The 24,965-nt window shown below is 36.1% G+C and overlaps 1 protein-coding gene and 1 pseudogene across 3 annotated transcripts in view; one reads left to right on the forward strand and one right to left on the reverse strand.

The window, feature by feature from the left end:
• SEM1 (SEM1 26S proteasome subunit) overlaps positions 1-24,965 on the forward strand; it is a 306,555-nt gene that overhangs the window by 149,973 nt on the left and 131,617 nt on the right. The window lies entirely within an intron of this gene.
• On the reverse strand, positions 19,123-19,785 carry LOC309631753 (prefoldin subunit 6 pseudogene; annotated as a pseudogene). The gene has a single exon. The product of its transcript is annotated as a prefoldin subunit 6 pseudogene (transcript).

Consider the following 24,965-nt stretch of genomic DNA (forward strand, 5'->3'; position numbering starts at 1 on the left):
TATCCCTCGGATAAATACCACTTGATCATGGTGTATGATTCTTTTAATGTATTTTTGGATTCAGTTTGCTAGTATTTTGTTGAGGATTTTTGTGTCATGTTCATCAGTGATATTGGCCTGTAATTTTCTTTTTCTCTCCTTTCTTTCTTTCTTCCTTCCTCTCTTTCTTTCTTTCTTTTTCTTTTTTGGTGGTATCTTTGTCTGGTTTTGGTGTCAGGGTGATGGTGGTCTCATAGAATGAGTTTGGGAGTGTTACTTCCTCTGCAATTTTTTGAAATAGTTTTAGAAGGATAGGTGTTAACTCCTCTCTAAATGTTTCATAGAATTCGCCTGTGAGGCCATCTGGTCTCGGACTTTTGTTAGTTGGGAGTTTTTAAATCACAGTTTCAATTTCAGTGCTTGTGATTGGTCTGTTCATATTTCCTATTTCTTCCTGGTTCAGTCTTTGGAGATTGTACCTTTCTAAGAATTTGTCCGTTTCTTCTAGGTTGTCCATTTTATTGGCATATAGTTGCTCGTAGTAGTCTTTTATGATCCTTTGTATTTCTGTGGTGTCCGTTGTAACTTCTCCTTTTTCATTTCTAATTATATTGATTTGAACCCTCTCCCTTTTTTTCTTAATGATTCTGGCTAAAGGTTTATCAATTTTTTTTATCTTTTCAAAGAACCAGCTTTTAGTTTCATTGATCTTGCTATTGTTTTCCTTGTCTCTATTTCATTTATTTCTGCTTTGATCTTTATGATTTCTCTCCTTCTACTAACTTTGGGTTTTGTCTGTCCTTCTTTCTCTAGTTGCTTTAGGTGTAAGTTTAGGTTGTTTATTTGTGATTCTTCTTGTTTCCTGAGGTAAGATTTTATTGCTATAAACTTCTCTCTTAGAACTGCTTTTGCTGCATCCCACAGGTTTTGGATCATCGTGTTTTCATTGTCATTTGTCTCTGGGTATTTTTTAATTTCCTCTTTGATTTCTTCAGTGATCCATTAGTTGTTTAGTAGCATATTATTTAACCTCCACGAGTTTGTGTTTTTTACAGTTTTTTTCTTGTCGTTGATTTCTAATCTCATAGCATTGCGGTTGGAAAAAATGCTTGAAATGATTTTAGTTTTCTTAAGTTTACCAAGGCTTGCAGTCGAATCCTCTTCCCCTGAGCCATACTCCCAACCAAGGCTGGCTTTATGGCCCAGCATGTGATCTACCCTGGAGAATATTCCATATGCACCTGAGAAGAATGTGTATTCTGCTGCTTTTGGATGGAATGCTCTATAAATATCAATTAAGTCCATCTGGCCTAATGTGTCATTTAAGCCCTGTGTTTCCTTATTGATTTTCTTTCTGGATGATCTGTCCATTGATGTAAGTGGGGTGTTAAAATCCCCCTCTATTATTGTGTTATATATTGAGGTGCTCCTATGTTGGGTGCATATATATTTAGAAGTGTTATATCTTCTTGTTGGATTGATCCCTTGATCATTATGTAGTGTCCTTCTTTGTCTCTTGTAATAGTCTTTATTTTAAAGTATATTTTGTCTGATATGAGTATTGATTCTCCAGCTTTCTTTTAATTTCCATTTGCATGGAATACCTTTTTCCATCCCCTCAGTTTCAGTCTGTATGTGTCCCTAGATCTGAAGTGGGTCTCTTGTAGATAGCATATATATGTGTCTTGTTTTTATATCCATTCAGCCAGTCTGTTTCTTTTGGTTGGAGCATTTAATCCATTTACATTTAAGGATTACTGATATGTATGTTTTTATTGCCATTTTGTTAATTGTTTTGGATTTGTTGTTGTAGGTGTTTTTTCTTCTCTTCCTCTTTTGTTCTCTTTTCTTGTGATTTGATGACTATCTTTAGTGTTCTGTTTGGATTCCTTTTTGTATGTGTGTGTGTGTGTGTGTGTGTGTGTGTGTATCTATTGTAGATTTTTGATTTGCAGTTACCATGAGGTTTTTATATAGCAGTCTATATATACACAAGATTGTTTTAAGTTACTGCTCTCTTAATTTCAAGTGCATTTGCAATTCCGCTCTACCATCTTGTCCTACTTTATACACTGGGGATGCAATAAGGATACTTTGTTAAATAAAAAATACTATTTTTAAAGAATTTATTGCGTATCTATAGTGAGAAAATGAAGATATTTTATTTAAACAATGCCTTGTTTCTCTGTAGTGCTTTATATTTCCATTATACTCATCTGATCCTTATAAAAATCCTATGAAAAAAGGGTAGACATTAATAAATTTTACAGAGGCAGAAGCATAGTAGGTGCTCAATACTGTAACTGAATGTGTCATGATTCTCTGTTATTGGTGGAGATGATGAAAACCAAAAAAAAAAAAAATTAGGTTTATTTGGAACTGAGGTGTTTATGTTAAACATATGGATTATTTGTACAAATTATGAAATAAAGGGACAGGCTAGTAAAGGTGATTTGAGGATTGTGTTTCCTAAAGTTCTTTGAAAACATAAGAGCTTCTCACTTCACTATAATGGTTTAAAACTAATGCATCCATAATATGGGAGCCAGGAATAAATGATTTTGCTGAGTTCATGCTGTGATGCATAAAACATTATATTTAGGCAAGAATGGCAAAAGAAAATTAAGAAAAATTTCAAATTCACATTGATAGAAAATAAACGTAAAATGCAGTTGTCACTTAGAAACTTAACACATTTTGTGAATTTTAGAAATTGGCCTAAACAAGTAAACAAAACAAATATATAAATTGCCCATAATCTCACCATTCAGAAGCCTACTGGCCATATTTTGGCTTTTGGATCATTTCTTTCCTGTCTGTAACCTTTGGGTGTATATATATGGCATAATGTAGGAGGAAAAAAAAGCTTGTTGAATGAATATATTCATTTTAAAATTAAACATGTAAATGGATTTTTGTCCAACTTGTTATTTCTGGTAATAATGTATTAGTTACCTATTTTGCATAGCAAATTACCCAAAAAGTCACTTAAAACAGCAAACAAGTATTAGTTTATTGTTTCTGTGTATCAGAAATGAACCATGGCTTAACTGGGTCCTCTGCTTCATGTTCTTTCTAAAGCCAGCAATTAGGTTATTGACCCAGAGTATGTGATCTCATCTGAAATTTCAACTGGGGAAGGATCAACCTCTAAGCTCACTCACTTGATTGTTGATAGGATTCAGTTCCTTGAGGGCTAGAGGTCACCTTTAGTGCCTTGCCAGATGGAAGTCTCCAACATGATAGCTTGCTTCATGAAAGGAAGTAAAAGAGAGAGTCTGCTAGCAAGAAGGAAGTCACAATCATATGTAATAGTTTTAAGGGAATTCCCACACTTCCATGGGTTTTACTTCCAGGAATGCCACCAGGTTCTCACACTGAAAATCTGAGAAAGATCCTTCACAGTTCTGGCAAGAGAAAGGGAAGACTAATCATTGTGAAATATGACCAGAGTGTTCTCCATAGTAAAGTCCTACTCTCCAGGGGTAAGAACTTTATCAGGGCTTTATCCCAGCTAAGGGAAGGACATTTCTCCCACTCCAGTCCCTCTTTAGAATGTTCACCCTCTTCCATACTTTGGCACCAAAAGAACAGGACTGCAGGATAATAGTAGATTCCAGCTGAAAGAGCTGCAAGACACAGATGCTTTCCAAGGAGGAATAGTTAGGGAAGCCCAAAGTCAAAAGGAGGGACAAAGCCAAGGACACTAGAGGAAGGTGAAACCTCTTTCACCTATAACTATAGAAAACATTAAACACAGTCTAACTTTTAACCAGATTAACATAAAGCTTCACACTAAAGCTAAATTACCTCAGTTTCTATTATTCAATATAATATGTCTGGCTTTCAGCAAAAATGTACAAAGCATCCTAAAAGGTGAGGAGAAAAACACAATCTGAAGAGACAAAAATCAGCATCAAAATCAGAGTCAGAGATGACACAGCTTTTGGAATTATCAGACAGGGAATTCAAAATGAATGTGATTAATATGCTAAGAGTTCTAATGGAAAAAGCAGATAACATGTAAGAATATTTGGGTAATATAAACAGGGAGATGGAAAGTCTAAGAAAGAATCAAAAGGAAATGCTAGAAATCAAGAACACTGTACAGGCATACTATGTTTTATTGCTTTTTGCTTTATTGAACTTCACAGATATTGCATTTTTTACAAACTGAAGGTTTGTGGCAACCTGCATCAAGCAAATCTATCAGAACCATTTTTCCAATAGCATTGCTCAGTTTGTGTCTTTGCATCACATTTTGCTAATTCTTGCAATATTTCAAACCCTCTACCAGCAAAAAGGTTACCACTCACTGAAGGCTCAGATGACAATTAACATTTTTAGCAACAAAGTATTTTTTAACTAAGGTATGTACATTATTTTAGCCATAACGCTATTTGCAGACTTAGTAGACTACAGTATAGTGGAAACATAACTTTTATATGTACTGGGAAACCAAAAAAATCATGTGACTTACTTTTTTGTGATATTTGCTTTATTATGGTGGTCTTGAACTGAACCCACAGTATCTCTGAATTATGCCTTAACAGAGAAACCTTTGAAACAAGTCAAAGGGTGGAGGAGGGGCACCTTACATATAAAGGAATAAGAATAAGAATTATAGCATACTTCTCATCAAAAACCATGCAAGCAAGAAGAAAGTGGAGTTAAATATTTAGTGCTAGAAGGAAAACCACACCAACCTAGAAATCTGTATCCAGTAAAATTATCCTTCAAAAAATGCAGGAGAAATAAAAAGACTTTCTCATACAAAAGTTGAAAGAATTAATCACCAGTAGATCCACCCTGCAAGAAATGTTAAAAGAAGTTCTTCAGGTCAGGAAAAAAGAAACTGATACAGATCAGAAACTTGGATGTATATAAAGAAAGGAAGAACGTCCAAGAAGGAATAAATGAAGGCAGAATAAAATCTTTTATTTCTCTTATTCAATATTGATCTAAAAGATAACCAATTTTTAAAAGCAACTATGGTAACAATGTATTAGGTGATTGTGGCACATGGATAGGAGAAATGAATGGCAGCAATGCCACAAGGGACAGTAGAGAGAAATTGGTAATAGTCTATGATAAGACACCAGTACTAAATGTTAGTAGTAGTGTTATTTGAAGGTAGACTTATGTTGTTAAAAATGTCTGTTATAAATTCTAGGGCAACCACCAAAAGAAGTAAAATTGATATTCTAATAGATGAAAAAAAATGGAATGATATAAAATTCTCAACTAAAATCAGGGAAGGCAGAAAAAGGGGACAATAAACAAAAAATGCAATTAATCTAAAAGTTACAAATGTAGTAGATATTAATCCAAGTATATCAATAGTCACTTTAAATGTGACTTGTCTAAATACACCAATTATAAGACAGAGATTGTCAGAGTGGCTAAAAAAAAAAAAAAAAAAAAATAGGACCCAACTATAGTGTCTACAAGAAATCCACTTTAAATAGAAAGACCCAAATGGGTTTAAAGTAAAGGGATGGAAAAACATATGCCATACTTACACTAATCCAAAGAAAGCTGGAGTAGTTATTTTAGTTTCTGACAAAGCTGACTTCAGAACAAGGAAAGTTATCAGAGATAAAGAAAGGTATTACATAATGATAAAGGGGCAATTCTCCAAGAAGATTTAATCCTTAATGTGTATGTACCTAACAAAAGAGCATCAAAATACATTAGCAAAAACTCAGAAGTTCAAGGAGAAGTAGACAAATCCACTATTACACGTGGAGACTTTAATGGCCCTCTGTCAGTAATTGATGAATCAAGCAGGAAGAAAACAAACAAGGATTAAATGACTTGAACAACATGATCAGTCAACTTGATCTCATTAACATATATAGAATATTCCATCCAACAGCAGCAGAATACATATTCTTCTCAAAATCACATGGCTCAAGATTTTGGAGCCTAAAAGAACTAAAAGTACAGAAATCATAAAAAGTATGTTCTCAGATCACAGTAGAATTAAACTAGAAATCAATAGTAGAAAGATAGCTAGTAAATATTCCTAAATATTTGGAAAATTAATAATACACCTCTAAATAATACATGGGTAAAAGAAGTCACAAGAGAAAAATTTCTTAATATTTTGAATTAAATAAAAATGAAAATATGGCATCAAAATTTGTGGTATACAACAAATGCAGGGCTTAGAGGACAATTTATAGCATTAAATTCATATATAAGAAGAGAGACCTGAAGTTAGCTATATCTGCCTTCCTTAAATAAAGGATTTTTGTTTATAAGAATGATTATTTTTAATATACTAAAAACTTCAGTGGTCTAGGACACATGTTCCTGGGTTATACAACAGAGGATTTCACAAATTTAACTTTATGTAGATCACTTTTTAAGGTACATAATAAAATTTTTGAAATTTAGTCTATTTTTTGCCACACATGCAAATACAAAACATTTGTGTGCAGATGGCTGTCTTGATGTGAGAACATAAGTTAGACAATAGTCATTATTTTCTATCCAAACCATGGTGTGATATAAAGCAGAAGTCCTCAAATTTTTGTTCTTAGGCTCCCCTTTGCACTTTTAAACGTTATTTGTAACTCCAAAGAAATCTTGTTTATATGAGTTTTATCTATTGGTATCTACATATTAGAAATTACAATTTTTAAAATAATTATTTATTAATTTATTCTTAAATAACAATGATAACCCCATGACTTGCTTTTTTTTCCTTTTTTTTTTTTAATTTATTTTTATTCATTTATTTTTAGCTGTGTTGGGTCTTCGTTTCTGTGCGAGGGCTTTCTCTAGTTGCGGCAAGCGGGGTTCACTCTTCATCGCGGTGCGCGGGCCTCTCTTGAAACATGATATGCATTTAATGAATTTTTGTTAAATGAATGGATAAGTTAATGACGTTCCCACTGGAATATTCTCTCCATGAGGGCAGGATTTAACCTTACTGGTGGTGGTGTTTTACATAGCTCTCAAAAGAGTGTTTTGCATATAGTAGACATTCAATAAATGTTCATTGTATTAAGTATTTCTTTTAATATACATAAAACTCTAAGATTTTGAGTACTATTATATGTCCATTTTAAAAATGAAGTAATAGGCTTAGAAACTTAAGTAATGTAATCAACGTCAAAGAACTATTAGTTGGTGAAGTCATACTGTGAACATAAGTTTTATTTCCAAAACATGTACTACACATGTGGAAAGGTCTTCTTTAGTAAATCCCTGAAAACTCTATGAGATTTTTAACACATCATTATTTACAAATTATTTGCAAGTCTTCATAGCGACTTCTATTTCTATGTAAAATATCAATTATAGATCGTTTCTTCTCTTCCTCATTTACTTGCTGGTAATTCTGTCTTTAATTATATTTCCATAATTCAGGGCATACATTTTATATACCTAATAATACCATAGACACCTTGAGGATATGATGAGTCCCATGACTTGTTAATGTAACATATTTTAATACTAAGTAATGATATTTTCAAAAACAGTAAAACTTAATGAAAAGAGTGACATTGTTTTTGTTTTTGTAATCTTCAATATCTGGCTAAGACAACTTGTATTAAGTTTCTCATATCTGTTTCTGCATTCAGTCTGTTGTTGTATACTGTGATTAAAGTGTATGAAGAAAATCCAGCTTCAACAGGTATGTATGTAGTTGGAAAAGGGAGGAATATTTTAATAGCCTTTTACAGTAGTTGTGATTATTCTTTGATACTACTCCAAAACTCAACAAGCAACAGTTTCTTAAAGGATAATTGCAATGTGGAATCTGAAATTATATCAATGAACTTTCCCTGCTCTTCATACCATACTAATAAGTTAAAACCAGTTAGTCTATTTTGTGCTTTAAAAAAACCAAAACCAAACAAACCCAGTTTCTTCTATTAATAACATCATTTGTTAGTATGGTACATTTATTGCAAATAATGAACCAGCATTGATACACTATTACTACCTAAATACCATATTTTATTAAAATTTCCTTAGTTTTTACCTAATGTCCATTTTTCTATTCCAGGATCCCACTGGGAATGCTACATTACATTTAGCTGTAATGTTTTTCATAGGCTCCTCTTGGCTAAGCAGTTTCTCAGACTTTTCATATTTTTATGACCTTGATAGTTTTGAGGAATTTTGTAGAATGATTCTCATTTGGGATATATTGATGTTTCTCTCATAATTTGCCAGGTTTCTCTACTGTAAAGTCATTCCCCCTACCCTTCCCCATACTGTACTCTTTGGAAGGGAGTCACTTTGCACAGCCCACACTTAAGGAGTGAGGCACTTAACCTCCAGAGGGTGGAGTGTTTTAATTTTTATAAGCCGAATTCCACTGTAATCCAGGACAACTCCATTTGAGAAAAGCGAGTGAATCATCTGGAAACACAAAGACTCTCCTTATTCTGTGAATAGTCATAGCTGTCAGAGAAGTATTGAATAAGTAGCGTAAATTTAGATTTTCACTTTGGAGTGGGGGTGCTCACAGTTTTCCCTCAGAACAACAGTTCTGCTCAATTCTTGTGCATGTAGTTCTTTCTGTTTTTTTTGCGAGGGGGAGGGGGGATGACATCCTTCTGGGTTATTTTTTATTTTTAAAAATGATCATAGAAATAAAGTATTCATTTGAGTTGATCTGCAACTCGGATTTTTGACTTATTGTATCATGGACATGTTTCAAGTCAGAGAATGAAATGGAAGTGTATGGCTCTGAGACAATAGGTAAAGGACATGGTTTTTGACAGAAGGAAGGCTAACTTCTCCATACTCTGAAATTTAGTATAGTCTCTGGTCCAATTCTGAACTTTGTTTCCCTGTCTATATTTCTATCAATATTTTGCAACCCATACTATCTTCTGTTAATTCTTGTAGACTTATGTGTCTTTTCCTTTTTTGGTTTAATGATTGGCAGTATAAATTTTTTTCACTATTTATGGAAGATTTTATGCTTATTCTTACCTATTTATGCTTCAAGATTAAATTTAAAATTTGATTTATTTTAAGAAAATCAGACTCCTAATTGGGATTAAATTAATTTCAGAAATTTATGTGGGGGTAGTAGTTTTCATTTTCCCTCTCTTTTCCGGCCATCCGGTAGAAAGAATTAAGTTTGTTACTACTGAGTTTCCAGAATATTGTTATCAATCCTTGCCTTGCCTTTTCTTTTTTGATTTCATGGTAGTTTTTTTCTTCTTTTCTTCCTTATTGATACTTCCATTCCTTTCTTCTTATAGGTACCCATCCTAATATGTTTGAAATATGACCTCAAATACATGTGTATACTTGTACATTTCTGGTGACATTGTAGGTGTATGTGGTTTTTTAATTCAATTTATCTAAACTGAAAAAAAATTCACACATTTCTCCCACCCCCCACTCCCCACCTTTGGCAACTACCAATCTAATCTGTTCTCTGTATCTGTGAGGTTGGTTATACCCCCCACACACACACCCACACATATTTAGATTTCACATATATGAGATCGGACTCTCTCTATCTGACTTATTTCACTTAGCATAATGTCCTCGAGGTCCATCCATGTTGTTGCAAATGGCAAGATTTCATTCTTTTTTACGGCTGAATAATATTACATTGTATATATATGTGTGTGTGTGTATGTATATATATATGTGTGTATCTATATCTATATATCTATATATATCACGAGTTCTGTATCCATAAACAGCACTTAGGTTGTTTTCATATCTTGGCTATTATAAAGAATGCTGCACATTGTTGTATATATCATTTTTTTAAATTGAGGTATAGTTGATGTACAATATTATATAAGTTTCAGGTGTATAACATAGTGATTCACAATTTTTAAAGATTATACTCCATTTATAGTTATAAAATATTGGCTATATTCTCTGTGCTGTACAATATATATCTTTGTAGCTTATTTATTTTATACATAGTACTTTGTACTTCTTAATCTCCTACCCTTATCTTGCCCCTCCCTCCTTCCCTCTCCCCAGTGGTAAGCACTAGTTTGCTCTCTATATATGTTAGTTTATTTCTTTTCTGTTATATTCACTAGTTAGTTGTAATTTTTAGATTCCACATATAAGTGATATCATACAGTATTTGTCTTTCTCTGTCTGACTTATTTCATTAAGCATAATACCTTCCAAGTCCATCCATATTGTTGCAAATGGCAACATTTCATTCTTTTTTTTATGACTGAGTAGTATTCCATTGTGTGTGTGTGTGTGTGTCTGTGTGTGTGTATACACACACACACATATATGTATATATATAAATACATGGTATATATATGTGTGTATATATATATAAATATACCTAATTTTCTTTAACCATTCGTCTGGTGATGGACATTTAGCTTGTTTCCATACCTTGGCTATTGTAAATATATTTTTTGAATTAGTTGTCTTTGGATAAATACCAGGAAGTGGAATTGCTGGATTATAAGGTAGTTCTATTTTTAATTTTTTGAGGAGCCTATTTAGATCTTCTGCCCTTTTTAATCAGATTGTTTGGGTTTTTTTTTTTTTTTTTGCTATTGTATGAATTATTTATATATTTGGGTATTAGCCCCTTATCAGATATATGACTTGCAAATATTTTCTCCCATTTAGTAGGTTGCCTTTTCATTCTGGTGATGATTTCCTTCACTGTGCAGAAACTTTTTAGTTTGATGCAGTCCCACTTGTTTATTTTTGCTTTTGTTGATTTTGCTTTTGGTGTCAGATTCAAAAAGTCATTGTCAAGACCTATGTCAAGGAGCTTACTGCCTATATTTTCTACTAGGAGTTTTATGGATTCATGTCTTACATTCAAGCCTTTAATCCATTTTGAGTTAATTTCTATGTATGGAGTAAGATAGTAAACCAGTTTCATTCTTTTGCATGTGGGTGTCCAATTTTCCTGACATCATTTATTGAAGAGACTGTTCTTTCCCCCATTGTATATTTTTGACTCCTTTGTCATAAATTAACTGACCATATATGTGTGGGTTTATTTCTGAGCTCTCCATTCAGTTTCATTGATTTATGTCTTTTTTAATGCTAATATCACTGTTTTAATTACTATAGCTTTGTAATATAGTTTGAAATCAGGAACTGTGATGCCTCCATCTTTGTTCTTCTTTCTCAAGATTGCTTTGGTTATATGGGGTCTTTTATGGTTTCATACAAATTTTAGGATTTTTGTTTTATTTCTGTGAAAAATGGCATTGGAATTTTGATAGAGATTGCATTGTATCTGTATATTGCTTTGGGCAGTGTGGACATTTTTAACAGTATTAATTCTCTGAATTCATAAACATGGAATATATTTCCATTTATCTGTCTTCTTTAATTTCTTTAGTTAATGTCTTGCAGTTTTCAATGTATAGGTCTTTCACCTCTTGTTTAAATACATTCCTAGGTATTTTGTTCTTTTTGATGCAATTGTAAATGGAGTTGTTTTCTTACATTGATCTTTTCTATTTTCTCCTTAGTCTCAATTTTGTTTATTTCTGCTCTAATATTTGTTATTTCCTTCCTTCTACTAAATTTGGGTTTTGTTTGTTCTCTTTTTAGTTCTTTGAGGTATAAAGTTAGGTTGTTTGAGACTTTTCTTGTTTATTGAGATAGGCATTTAGCACTATGAACTTCCCTCTTAGAGCTGCTATTGCTATATCCCATAAATTTTGTTATGTTACATTTCCATTTTCATCTGTCTCAAGGTACTTTTTTATTTCTCTTTAGATTTCTTCTTTGATCTATTGGTTGTTCAGTAGTATGTTGTTTAATCTCCAAATAATTTGTGAATTTTCCAGTTTTCTTTGTGTAATTAATTTCTAGTGTCATACCACTGTCGTTATAAAAGTTGATTGTATATAATTTCACTCCTCTTAAATTTATTAAGACTTGTTTTGTGACCTAACATATGATGTATTTTGGAAAATGTTCCATGTGCACTTGAGGAGACTGTGTATTCTGTTGCTTTTGGATGGAATGTTTCGTAAATATCTGATGAGCACCATCTTTGCACTCTCCCTTTGCCATGCTCCAGTATCTACTCTTACACATCTGATTTTTGTGGCTGCCACCTAAGGGATGCCTCTTGATCTCCTGGCTCTGGAGGCCAGGGGATCTTGCATTCCTGGTCCCATGGGACTGTAATAATTGATATCACCCTGAAAAGAGCTCTTACCCCTGGCTGGTGCTCCAAATTTTGCGACTGCTGCCAGGAGACACCTCTACCTTGCCTGGCTCTGGTGGCCAGTGGGGCTTCTGTTCATGGGTCCCACAGGACTATAACCAAAGGAGAAAGAGTTATTAAACAGCTACCACCCCCAGGGCACCGCAAGAGACAGCAGACCCAGGAGCTTGGTTTGTCTATGAAGGAGGCATATTAGTTAATTATCATGACTGTGGCCTGAGGGACAGGCTTCTAATTAAATACACATCTTGGGGTTTACTAATCATTTCCAGAGATCTTGGAAGGTGTGCATTATATTTGCACTCACCCTCTGCCACACTCCAGAGCACCAGTGTCTCCTGCAGAGGAGATTTACATGTGTCTGGGGCCTTGGTTTTTATATCTGGTATCCCGGTTTTTGTGGCTGCTGCCCAGGGAATGTCCCTTGATCACCTGGCTCTGGTGGCTGGGGGTTGGGGAGGGCTTGCATTCTTGGCTTCCACAGGACTGTGGCAATATGAAAGATGGTTCTTTGCAGGCTACCACCCTAGGGCACTGCACAAATAGTAGACTGGGGCACATTCGCCAGTCTTTCTGTGAAGGAGGCCTCTTTGCTTGTCCTGGAGCCTTGGCCTGAGGGGTAGCTCTTCCAGAGCTGCTCTCAAGGAATATAGACTATAGATGTCATCTGGGCACTCTCCCTCTGTCTTGATCCAGCTCACTGGTATCACCCAGAAAAGAGCTTATACAATTGTCTGGAGCTCTGATCTCTGACTGCAACCCAGGAGATACTTGCATATTATCTGGTGCTGGTGGCCAGTGGGGCTTATACTTGTGGTGCCACAGAACTGTATATATTTGCATACTTTTAAAAGCTGATGCTTAAAGGTTTAGCTTCTAGTCAGCCTGAATCTAGGTGCTGAGATCCTCCTCTTTGGGACACTAACAGGTCTTGGCACATCCTCAACTATTGGGAGCTATTTAAAATATAATAGCCTGCTTGGACAAGTACAAAGGTTTGAGAGAAACCAAGAGCTAAGGCAGGGTTGGAAGACAAGTTTTATCTCCTACACGGAGCCATTCCTTCAAGACTAGGAGAGGTTGTTGTTTCATCTACTGTATAGAAACCAACTCAGAGAGTCAAGCAAGAAACAGAGGAATATGTTCCTAATGAAAGAACAACACACAATCTCAGAAAGAAATCCTTAATGAAATGGAGATAAGTAATTGATAAAAGTTAAAAGTAATGGTCATTAAGACGTTCACCAAACTGGGGAGAAGAATGGTTAAACACAATGAGAACTTTAACAGAGCAATGGAAAATATAAGAAAGTACAACACAGAAGTCACAGAACTGAAGAATACAATAACTGAACTGAAGAATACACTACTGTAGAAGGGTTCAAGAGCAGACTAGATGAAGCAGAAGAAAGGACCAGTCAACTCGAATACAAGCCAGTGGAACTCACCTAATCAGAAGAGCACAAAGATAAAGTAATGAAGAAAAGTGAAGATAGGGTACAATAGTTATGGGACAACATCAAATGAACTAACATTCACATCAGAGGGCTCTAGAGGAGAAGAGAAAGAGAGAGAGAAAAAGGGGCAGAAGTCTTATTTGAAGAAATAATGGCTAAAAACTTCCCTAACCTGAGGAAGGAAACAGACACCCAGATCCAGGAATCCCAGAGAGTTCCAAATAAGATGGACCCAAACAGACCCACACTAAGACATGTTATAATTAAAATGTCAAAAGTTAAAGACCAGTAGAGAATATTAAAAGCAGCAAAACAACTTCTTATATACAAAGGAACCCACATAGAACTATCAGCATATTTTCAGCAGAAACTTTGCAGGCCAGAAGAAAGTAGCACAGTATATTCAAAATGCTGAAAGAAAAAAAAAAGTGCCAACCAAGAATATACTACTTGGCAAAGTTATCATTCAGAAATAAAGGGGAGATAAAAATGTTTCCAGACAGGCAAAAGCTAGAGTTCATCACCACTAAATTGGCTTTACAAGAAATGTTAAAGGGACTTCTTTAAGCTGAAAAGAAGGGGCACTAGTTAGTTAAAGGAACACATAAGAAGAATAAATCTTACTGGAAAGGTAAATATATAGTAAAGGTAGTGGATTAATCATTTATAAATGTAGTATGAAAGTTAAAAGACAAAATTAGTAAAAAATAATTATGATTACAATAATTAGTTAAGGGATACACAAGATTAAAAAATGTAAAATGTGACATCAGAAACATAAAAGAAGGGAGAGAATAATAATATTGAGCTTAACAATGGGATCAAACTTAAGTTGTTATCGACTTAAAATAGACTCTTATAGATAATAATCGTTATATGTAAGCCTCATGATAACCACAAAGCAAAAACCTATATTAAAGCCACAAAAGATAAAGAGAAAAGAATATAAGCATACCACTAAAGAAAGTCATCAAATCACAAAGAAAGAGAGCAAGAGAAGAAAAAAGAAATGGAGAGGAACTACAAAAATAGCCAGAAAACAACAAAATGTCAATAAGCATATACCTATCAACAATTACTTTAAATGCAAATGGACTAAATTCTACAATCAATCGACATATGAATGGATTAAAAAAAAAACCATCTATGTGCTGCCTACAAGGGACTCACTTTAGATGTAAGGACACTCACAGACTGAAATAAAGGGATGAAAAAAGATATTCCATGCAGATAGAAACTGAAAGAAAGCTGGAGTGGCTATACTTTTTTCAGACAAAATAGACTTTAAGACAAAGACTGTAATAAGAGACAAAGAAGGACATTACATACTGATAAAGTTGTTAACCTAACAAGAAGATTTAACATTTGTAAATATTCATGCACTCAACATAGGAGCACCTAAATATATAAGGCAAATATTAACAGAATAAAGGGAGAAATAAACAGCAATACAATAATAGTAGGGGACTCTAATACCAGACTTGCATCAATGGATAGATCATCAGACAGAAAATCAATAAGGAAACTTTAGCCTTAAACAACATATTAATTCAGATGGACTTAGATATTTATACTTCGAATGGATCTTTTTACTCATGTCTTATTTTGTAACATCATGCATTGGTCATTTGGAAAATGTTGCTTTACTGAGTTATACAGAGTTTCTAAATGTTAATACATTTTATAATACAGTATCAACAAATCACATTCATTAATATCATGCCAGTCTTATCCCAAAAGCCTTTAAGTATTGGGAAGCTGTCAAGCTCACAGTGGCAGATACGAATTTCCAAAATTCTAATTTTTGCTCAATAGCTCAAATTTTATTGTTGGCAACAAATACTGTCAGTAGTTTTCCTTGAAGTGACGAGCTCACTTTGTTCATTTTTGACAAAATGTCTGCCAAATACCCAAGTCTGAATAAGCATGGTTTGTCAGTCATTCTTTCAAGCAAAAGTGGCATTCTATGAAAAAAAAAAACAAACAACCCAGCTAGTTTAGCTCTCAACTCAAATATCTTCACAGATGCATGTTGTACTTCACTATGCAGCAAAAAGAGCTTTATATATACTTACCATTTTGTCACACTGAAAAGAAGCATATTCAGGACTTCCCTGGTGGCACAGTGGTTAAGAATTTGCCTGCCAATGCAGGGGACACAGGTTCGAGCCCTGGTCTGGGAAGATCCCACACACCACGGAACAACAAAGCCCATGCACCACAACTACTGAGCCTGCGCTCTAGAGGCCACAAGCTACAACTACTGAGCCCACGTGCCACAACTACTGAAGCCCGTGTGCCTAGAGCCCGTGCTCCACAACAAGAGAAGCCACCGCAATGAGAAGCCTGTGCATCACAACAAAGAGTAGCCCCTGCTCGTTGCAACTAGAGAAAGCCCGAGCGCAGCAACAAAGACCCAATGCAGCCATAAATAAAGAAAGAAAAGAAGCATATTCAAAGGTTGAGATCTAATAAAGTGATTTTTACTACTTCATCAAAGACATTCTTAAGTGACACTGACTTTTTTTTCCTGCAAGTGCATGGTAAAGAAAAATACGACTACTAGCAATTTGGTGCCACTGCTTCTATTTGGACTAAGGCACTGGCACTTATACCAACCATTGCTTTTGTACCATCAGTTCAAAGGTCAGCAATGTAAAAAAGGCAGAAGATGCCTTACTATTTTTATGAAAATAGTTTTGACCCCATGGGCCTCTTGAAGTGAACCCCCACAGACTTTTAAAATTGCTGTCTAGGGAGATATATGAAGAAAATAAGAAGACCTCTGTCATTCATGTCCCCAAAATTCAGTGCCTGATGTGTCTGTCACCATTGTACGGATATGATAATCTTCTGAGGTAGCTGCTATAGGCATCGTAGAATGGAGAAGCCAAGGAGGAAGTAACCATAATACACAAATATGGGGGATTCTAATTTTATCAGAGAGAAAACTGTAAATGAGTATACAGGTATACCTCTGAGACAATTGCAGATTTGGTTTCAGACCACTGCAATAAAGTGAATATTACAATAAAGCAAGTCACACGCATTTTTGGTTTCCCAGTACTTATGAAAGTTGTATTTATATCATACTATAGTCCATTAAGTGTGCAATTGCATCATGTCTATACCTTAATTAAAAAATACTTTATTGCTAAAAAATGCTAACCATTCTGAGCCTTTGCAATGGCAACATCAAAGATCATTGATCACAGGTCACCATAACAAATATAAAAATAATGAAAACGTTTGAAATATTGTGAGAATTACCAAAATGTGACATAGAGACACAGAGTGAGCAAATGCTGTTGGAAAAAGTGGTGCCAACAGACACTCGATGCAAAGTTGCCACAAACCTTTAATTTATAAAAACAAACAAACAAACAAAAAACAAAACAAAAAAACCCCGCAATTATCTGTGAAGCACAATAAAGTGAAGTGCAATTAAAGGAGTTATGCCTGTAGTAATCTAAATAGCCTAGAGATTCAGGGTCACTGTACAGTATGGTGATTTTGTAGGTGACTTTTCTAGAAGGTAGTGGGTAATGATAATCTTTCACTTTTGTGGATTGATGGAGATGGTGGAGGGAGAAACTGCTTTTTAGGGGAAATATGGGAAGGATCAACCAGCAATGGAGCTGAGACCAGCACAGGTCCTGCCATTCCTGAATACTCAGCAAGCTATCAGTTAATGAAATGTTGGGCATAACTTCATTTTGATGAAAAAGGAGGAGAGCACATCTCAGCTGACATCACAGTGTTAAGAATGTGGCTTGTTCAGATATCTGTGGTTTGGGGGTATCAGTGTGTTTTGCCCTTACGGTCATGTTGCTGCGTCTATAAGAAACATAACCTTTGCTCAGGAACTGGTGAGTTAAAGGAAAGTGAAAGACATCCATACATTCTGGATGTCTGAGGAGTCCGTTAATACAAATAGTAATACCAATCTCTACCAGTCGTAAAGGCCTTTTCTTATTAACAAACATGGTTGAGGAGATATTAATCAATAACCACAGCCTGCTTCAGTTAACTGCTTTAGTTCTCCTTCTCAGTTTTAGGGGGGGGGAAAAAAAACCCATCTTCCAGGGTCTGAAGTAGAAGTAGAAGTGGATGTAAACAAAATTAAAAAGTCAGGTTTTCAGGCTGTATCTGTAATAAGCTTTCCGCTGAGATGAAATGTAATTAGCAACCACGATAATGCAGTTTGCTTCATTTAGCTCTTCAGTGGGTTTATAAACAAATTCTGCCGGTTAACTTGTAAAGCAGATGCATCCACTACACTCTGGCAAAGCACGTTAGGACCGTCTCAAGCAGGTGCAAGGACAACGGGATGATCCATTTATCTATTCACCAGTCGGGAATGCTCGCAACAATGAACATGCACCATTTTTAGATGCTCCTCTATAAAGAAGGTTAAGAAATATTTCATCTGAGGGATTAAGAAAGAAAAGCTGGGGAGCAGCACTCAAATTCTCAAAGTAAACATTAATGCTTACTTTGTAATGCTCCCATGAAGACAGACTTAAGTGTCATTTGGGGTCCAAGCATACATTCAATAACTGAATGCTGCTTACTCTTACCAAAATATTAGCAGTGAGTATGAAGTGGGATCAAAGACTTTTAAAGCATTTCTGTATTTTTATATTTTACTCATACCACCTTTACTATGCAAAAAAAAAAAAAAACCAAAAAATGAGTTTATTTGAAAAAACGAGTAAAAACAAAATTTGGGGCTCATCCTAGAAAAGATTTCTTAAATACTAATGAATTATCCTTTAAAATATGCTTTAGTCTGTATTTGGGAAAATAAAATCCTCTCACATTTGGATGGTCACATGGAAGCCACTGAAAACAAACTAGTTTTGCCTTAAAATTCTATTTTTGATTAAAATGATATGATCAGCATACTTAGTTAACATGAGAAGAAATTCCAACTTTCCTAAATTAGAAATTTGTATCATGTAAAACAATTCAGGGAGTCAGCACATTGGAGGCGGAGTGTACTCACAGCTATTTTGTAGGGAAAAAAAATCAAGAAGCAATGAGACTGAAGATTTTACCCCCGTAAACCAGAAGACCAGTTAGAAGATGCAGCTGGCTTAGAAGAAAAACTCTTTCATCTTCATTTTGTAAAATTCTTTCAAAATTTATATCAAATTTTAACTCCTCCAACATAACCTCCACAACTCTCATTCTCACTTTTTCCCCTGAAATTCTATGGCTCTTTTGTCCGCACTACTCCTATGACCCTCAACCTGACTCCCCAGTGCTGTTTATGGGTAGTTCCTATCTCCCCAACAGGGTGGAGCAGAGACCACGATTGATCGCTTTCGACATTCTTAGTGGCTAGCACCATGCTCTGTGGTAGGGAACTCGCATATATAGTGATGATGAGATAAGAGAAAGGAGTGTGTGTCTGTGGAATTGGCTCAGAGACATGGAAATTATTATTTTTTTTTTTTTGGCCAGGTATTTTCACATTTTATTAGCTACAGTATAGACCCTAGAGCTGCCTCATTTCCTCCCCTCCCCCCCACCCCCTCCAGGACAGGGTCAGACCTTCCCAGGAGCCCCCGCTTTTGCTGCCTGGGCCCGCTGGAACCCCTGCTGCAGCTGAGCAAGGGTCTCTCTCTGTTGCTCTGACTGTCGCTCTAGGTCCCGGAGCTGGGATTCGTATCGCTTAATCTCAGCTGTGATGTAGTCCAGCCTTTTCCCCACTGTGGCCCGAGCTTCCCCCAGCTCCTGTTTGACCAGCACGGGACCCAGAAGTTTAAAGACCATATTGGATCCATCCAGCAGGGCCAGTTCCTCTTTCACGATATTATTTTCTGCTAGTTGTGCCTCTAGTTTCTGCCTCCCTGACATGGATTTACTCAAGTCCTTCTGTAGCTGTTGATATTTCTCCACTCTCCCTGTAGCTTCTTCTGGATTAGCTCAGCCATGGCGGGGACGAAAGCCTGCGGGGAGCGGGAGCGGGGCGCTGGGTCTCACACGCTGGAAGGTACCCGAGCTCCCTTTTCTGGCCTGCGGAAATGACAGCCCTCCTGACAGGCAGCCTCTCAGGACACTGCAGTCTCTCCGGGTCCGGAATATCTGCTCCACCCCGGTGGCGGGTGAAACAGGACCCCAAACCCCTCAACCGAAACCCTGCCCCACTCACGTTCTCCCTTCAATATTCGGAAATTATTTTTGACAAAGCGGACTTCTTTACCAAAATTCCACAAAACGTTAAGTGGTATAAATGCACATTCTTTCTCTTCGTCTTGATGGATTTGGCCTCAATAATGGCTGTAAAACAACAAATACTAAATAATGATTTATGTTGTACTTTTGTAAAAGCCTTTGACTAAAATGGTTGGTGCAAAAACACCCTTACAAGAGAAAATATGGCACCCGAGGGTTTCAGCCTAAAAATTGTTCATCAGAAGTAACTATTATTGTTTGTTTAAAGCTTAATTAGAACTGGCTCTGTCCTATGAAACATCTTTATCAAAATACACTGCATTAGACTTGTAATGCCTCATGAGAGATGCATCATATATTCTGACACTTGATGCCCACCTTGAAGGTCATAAGATAATCCTATCCATCTTTTTGTAACCCATAAATATGCAAGTCTATAAACTTATCTAAATCTTTGAGTCTACTTTCCCAGTCAACAAAACAAAAAGCAAATGCTTTTGACCAGGTTTTTATTCATTAATACATTTATTCAACAAATATGCATTGAGCATCTACTTATGCTTCCGCTCCAGTTATAGGCATTCAGGATGTAGAAGTGAACAAAACAGAAAAAAAAAACCCCTCTTGCTCTCATAGCTTTATATTCCACGGAGGAAGAAAAACAATGAGCAAACCTAATAAATACTGTTGGAAAAATAGAACAGGGTAAGAGTGGAATGGGAGTGCAGGGCTGGGGTGGGGAGCTCAATTTTAGTGGGGGTGGTCAAGAGAGCAAGATGATGACACTTAACAAACACTTGCAGGAGGAGAGAGTTACCCATGAAAATATCTTTCCCAATCTTCATGATATTCAAAACTTTCCAATTGATTCAGGCCTTGAGTCTATGCAGTTGGTTTCAATTAGCATGCACATCTTACACTCTCAACTTGCTTTTTTATTTACTTATTTAACAAATATTTATTGACTACATAGTGTGTGCCACATACTGCCAGGCTATAAGGATATATTAACATAGTCCCTGTATCAAGCTGCTCAAAACCTAATGGGTGATGCAATAGTGGGTAAATAACTTACAGTGCTCCAAGAGAGGGCTGAGCAGAGGCCATGGGACCCTGAGAAAGGGGAGGCTAACTTCCCAGAAGTAACCAAGTCCTCACAGAGGAGAGGATGGCATTTCAATTAGATCTGTAAAAACACTTAATAGAGATAAAAATCCAAAGTAATAAAAATATTGGGAATTAAATAGTACCTTGATTCTTACAGACACAGAAAGTATAGGATTGCCATTCATAATATTTTCTAGAAATGCACATAGAAATGCTGAAATGTCTAGATTCTTGCCATATTAACTAACAGTAATAATAGGGTAAATGTTAAAATTTCTTTAACACCGAGTATCTGTGAGTTCTGATCCTTGTCATGTATTCTTATTTCAACTCTCAGGAAGTTTTGTTTCAAGGATTGATTGACATATGAACAATTATTATGCATTTTGAATGCAAAGCCATTAGACTGGATCTCACACAAAAAAATCTTCACTTCTATTTTTCCTATCACAGGATAAATTTTCATATATGTATCCCATATTTATAATTTTCAAGATGCTTTCATGTTGTATTACTTGGTTATCTTTTTATCCCTTATGACCATTTTATCCACAATAATATCTCCAACATGTCTTTTAGCTCTAAGGTACTAAAATCTCTAGAAGATAGCCTTTCTCCCTACCCTCACAGCTAAGTTCTATGGTACAGATCAGGGATATTGCAACAGTTTTGCTTATTGTGGGCGTCTGTCATGGTGCCTAAGAACAATCTGTGTGCTAAATAAATGTTCCTTTTTCCTTCTTCCCATGATTATCACATTCCTTAAGACCCAGCTCAGCTTAGCAGGACTAGGAATCTTTTTACCCTACTCTACCCCACATGGATTGTTCTTTTACGTTTACATAGCCTCACCTCTTTGCATCTGCTGCTGCCCACCCCCAGTCCAGTTTAGCTTTTTCAAATCTACTCTTAGGTGTTCTGCAGGTTCTATAATGGGCCAATATTTCTCCAGCTCCATTAGGAGTTCTGGTGGAATTCAAGAGGGTGGTGCCTGCTTAAGAGCGCTACACTGAATTGTTTTCTGGCTTTTGGCCACTGGAGAAAAGGGGTCACTGAGAATGGGATGTTTGTCCCTCAGTTAAGACCCTGATGTCTTATAACTCCTGAGCAACCTTCTGGGGCTTGTCATCCTTTTTATTCCAACCCATCCCCAACTAGGGAAATCTCTTATCTCCCTACCATGTTTCCTTGGACAGACTTCTCAGAACCCGCCCCTGAGATGGTGACTCTCATTCTGATTCCATTCAGCAGTCCTTGACCTAGATTTAGTTCCCAAGTTCCCTAGTTGAGACCTCCATGATGCCTTCACCTGTGGTAGATGTGGACAAGCTCTGATACTTCCTGGGCACTGTTTTATAGCCTACCCTAACCCCAACCAGAGCAGCAACTCTTTCCCCATATTCCCTTAAGTTGTTGCTAATTTCCTCCCTTCTGCCTCCCTTCCACCTCCATCCACCCACTGTCACCCTACCCCTATGCTCCCCTTCCCTCCTTTCCAGGTTGTTTCTCTCCGTCCAGACAAACTTGATCTTGCAGAGCCTTTCCTCACAGTTTTGTTCTTCCTCAGCTGTGAGCCCAGAGAATAACCCCACCCTGAACTTGGTCTTCCCCATTGCCATGCTGCATCTGTAACATCAGCTGGAGCCATGAAGAGCAACCATCTTAGAAACAATTCTAAAACAAACCAAAACATACTGTCCACAGATATCCATGAATCTCAGTAGAGAATTTTTGCTTTAGTAAAGTACTGTCTTCTGCAAAGTGTTTCAGGGAGGAGCAGGACAACTATTTTTATGCTAGGAGCTAGGGATTCCCAGAGCTCTTCCGCAATAATTCAGAATGCATTAGGACCATGGTGAAAGCTCTTCCTGTTCATATCACCAAGGGATTTTTTAAACTCAAAGTGTGTATTTGTTTTTAGAAGAGGATCACAGTTACTATACATGAAAAACATTTTATTTGTATCTCCCTGAAGATGGTTGAAGTTAGTATAAAACACCCGGAAAACTATTTCTGTAAAGTGATGGTCCTTTTTAGACATGCTACTTTTCTGTGCTGAAAATAATTCTAAGTGAGAACCTTCCTCCAAGAACTAGAATTTTTTTTTTTTTTTTTTTTTTTGCCAAGAACTACAGTGAGTTCTTTCCAATGCAAAGCATTTTATCATACTTATGATTATTGAAATACCTAATTATTTGCCATGAATGGTTTTATGAGTGAGGGAGAGAAAATCAATTTTTCTTAATTTGAGATGAAAATTAAAAGAGAAATGTCATTGTTATATGCAAAAGTTCTTTGTAACTGTGATTCACCAAATAAATATACAACGGTGTTATCAGTAGAAGTGGATCCTGGAATAAGCTACTTTTGTCATGGTATGAAATTCAAGGAAGCCTTAATGGTAGGGAAGAAAGTATTTTTGAAATTAGCCTTTTCACTTTGCAAATTAATATGTTAAATATTTGAATAAACTTTTTAATGTTTATTTAATGCAATCTTTTATTTTTTTTCTATAAAAGTTTTTTTGGGGGAAGTGGTGTCTTGCAGGCATCTATATCCTGATGACTTTTTCATTATGTAACATTAGCAATCTCTAGGGCATGGAGTTAAAGGTGATTGAATTATAGGGTATGAGGTCAGTTATCTAATGATCATACAACACACTTCATTTTTTCCTCCAAACCAGCATGAGTTGCAGGTTAGACCATCTTGACAATAGGTGTTTCATTTATGTTGTTTATTTTTTGAGATAGATACTGGGTAGATTGCATTAATTTCTTCATTATGGGAATATATATTAAGAGTATAATTTCTAAGTTTGTCAATGTAGTATATTTCAAGAGTTGCTGTAGGAAATCATAGTGGCAGGATGCTGCTGGTGGGGAGGGGTGGGATGAGAAGACTTATCTCTCTATTCCTCCATACTCTAGGAGCACTCCTCAAACTTCAACGTGCGTGTGAATCAGCTGGGGGTGTTGATAACTGCAGTAGGTCTGGGATTGGTTTCAGATTCTGCATTCCTAACAAGCTCCCAGGTGATGCCCATGCTGTTGGTCCAGAGACCACACTTTGAGGAGCATGACCTAGGAGTCAAAATTGTTTTATCCCAGAGTTAGGAATCATCTTTCACAAGGCGAGACGCTTCTTGAATCAAGAAGACTTGGCATGCTTGCCTAATATATTTTATAGCTAAATTTTGCTCATTTCAGTTAAGTCTTCTCAAATTTGCCCCAAATTTGGGGGCAAATGAGCATATATACAATTGGCAATTAATCTTTAATGACATGGACTGCAAAAACTCCTATATGTGTACCATAAATTGTCCCTAAGGAGTAAAGAGCAGTTCTGATTCCACTGGATTTAAACCTGGAGACTGAGTTTTGCAAATCAGCTAAGTGTAGGGAAACTACCCTGCAAGGAGCTGGCGTCATGAACCATACTTATTTCTATCGTGAGAATTACTGGAAAAAGCTGAGGGAAAATGAAAAGTACTGGTAGATTTTAATTATTTCCAAAAAGTAATACACAAAAATAACTCAGAACATGCCATCTGGGGACATGGGACTTATGACAAATGAAGTTTGCTTTCTAAGAATGGTACTCAGGAGAGAAACCAACAGCTAAGCAGGGTATGTCTGAGAGCTAAGAGCCTGCACGTTTCACTTGCACATTTCACTATCTCATGAAAAGCATAATTTACAGAGTTGCAGTAATAATAACAATGATAACGATGTGAATTAATAAACTCACCAGTGAAACCACCATTCAAATACATGTTGGGTAATTTAATTAGCCTCGGCTGCACTTTCTCTGTCAATCCCAAACTTACAGGGATTGAATTGTTAAGTACATTTTTCACTCTGTGATTCTGAGAAGTTTATTTTTACCTGGCAAATTATTTTAAATGTGAGACAAAGCAGGGCTGCGATGGTGAAATCACATAGGAAGTCTGCGTTGCTGCTCCCCAGGCCTGGGCCCTGGTTGCCCCGGACCCTGGTGCACAAAGAGCTGGTGTGAATTTCAGATCCTGGGTCTGCTCTAAATCACGGGAACTGGAGAAATTAGAA

This window comes from Balaenoptera borealis, assembly GCF_965194805.1.
Source record: "Balaenoptera borealis genome assembly, chromosome: 7".
Taxonomy (NCBI): domain Eukaryota; kingdom Metazoa; phylum Chordata; class Mammalia; order Artiodactyla; family Balaenopteridae; genus Balaenoptera; species Balaenoptera borealis.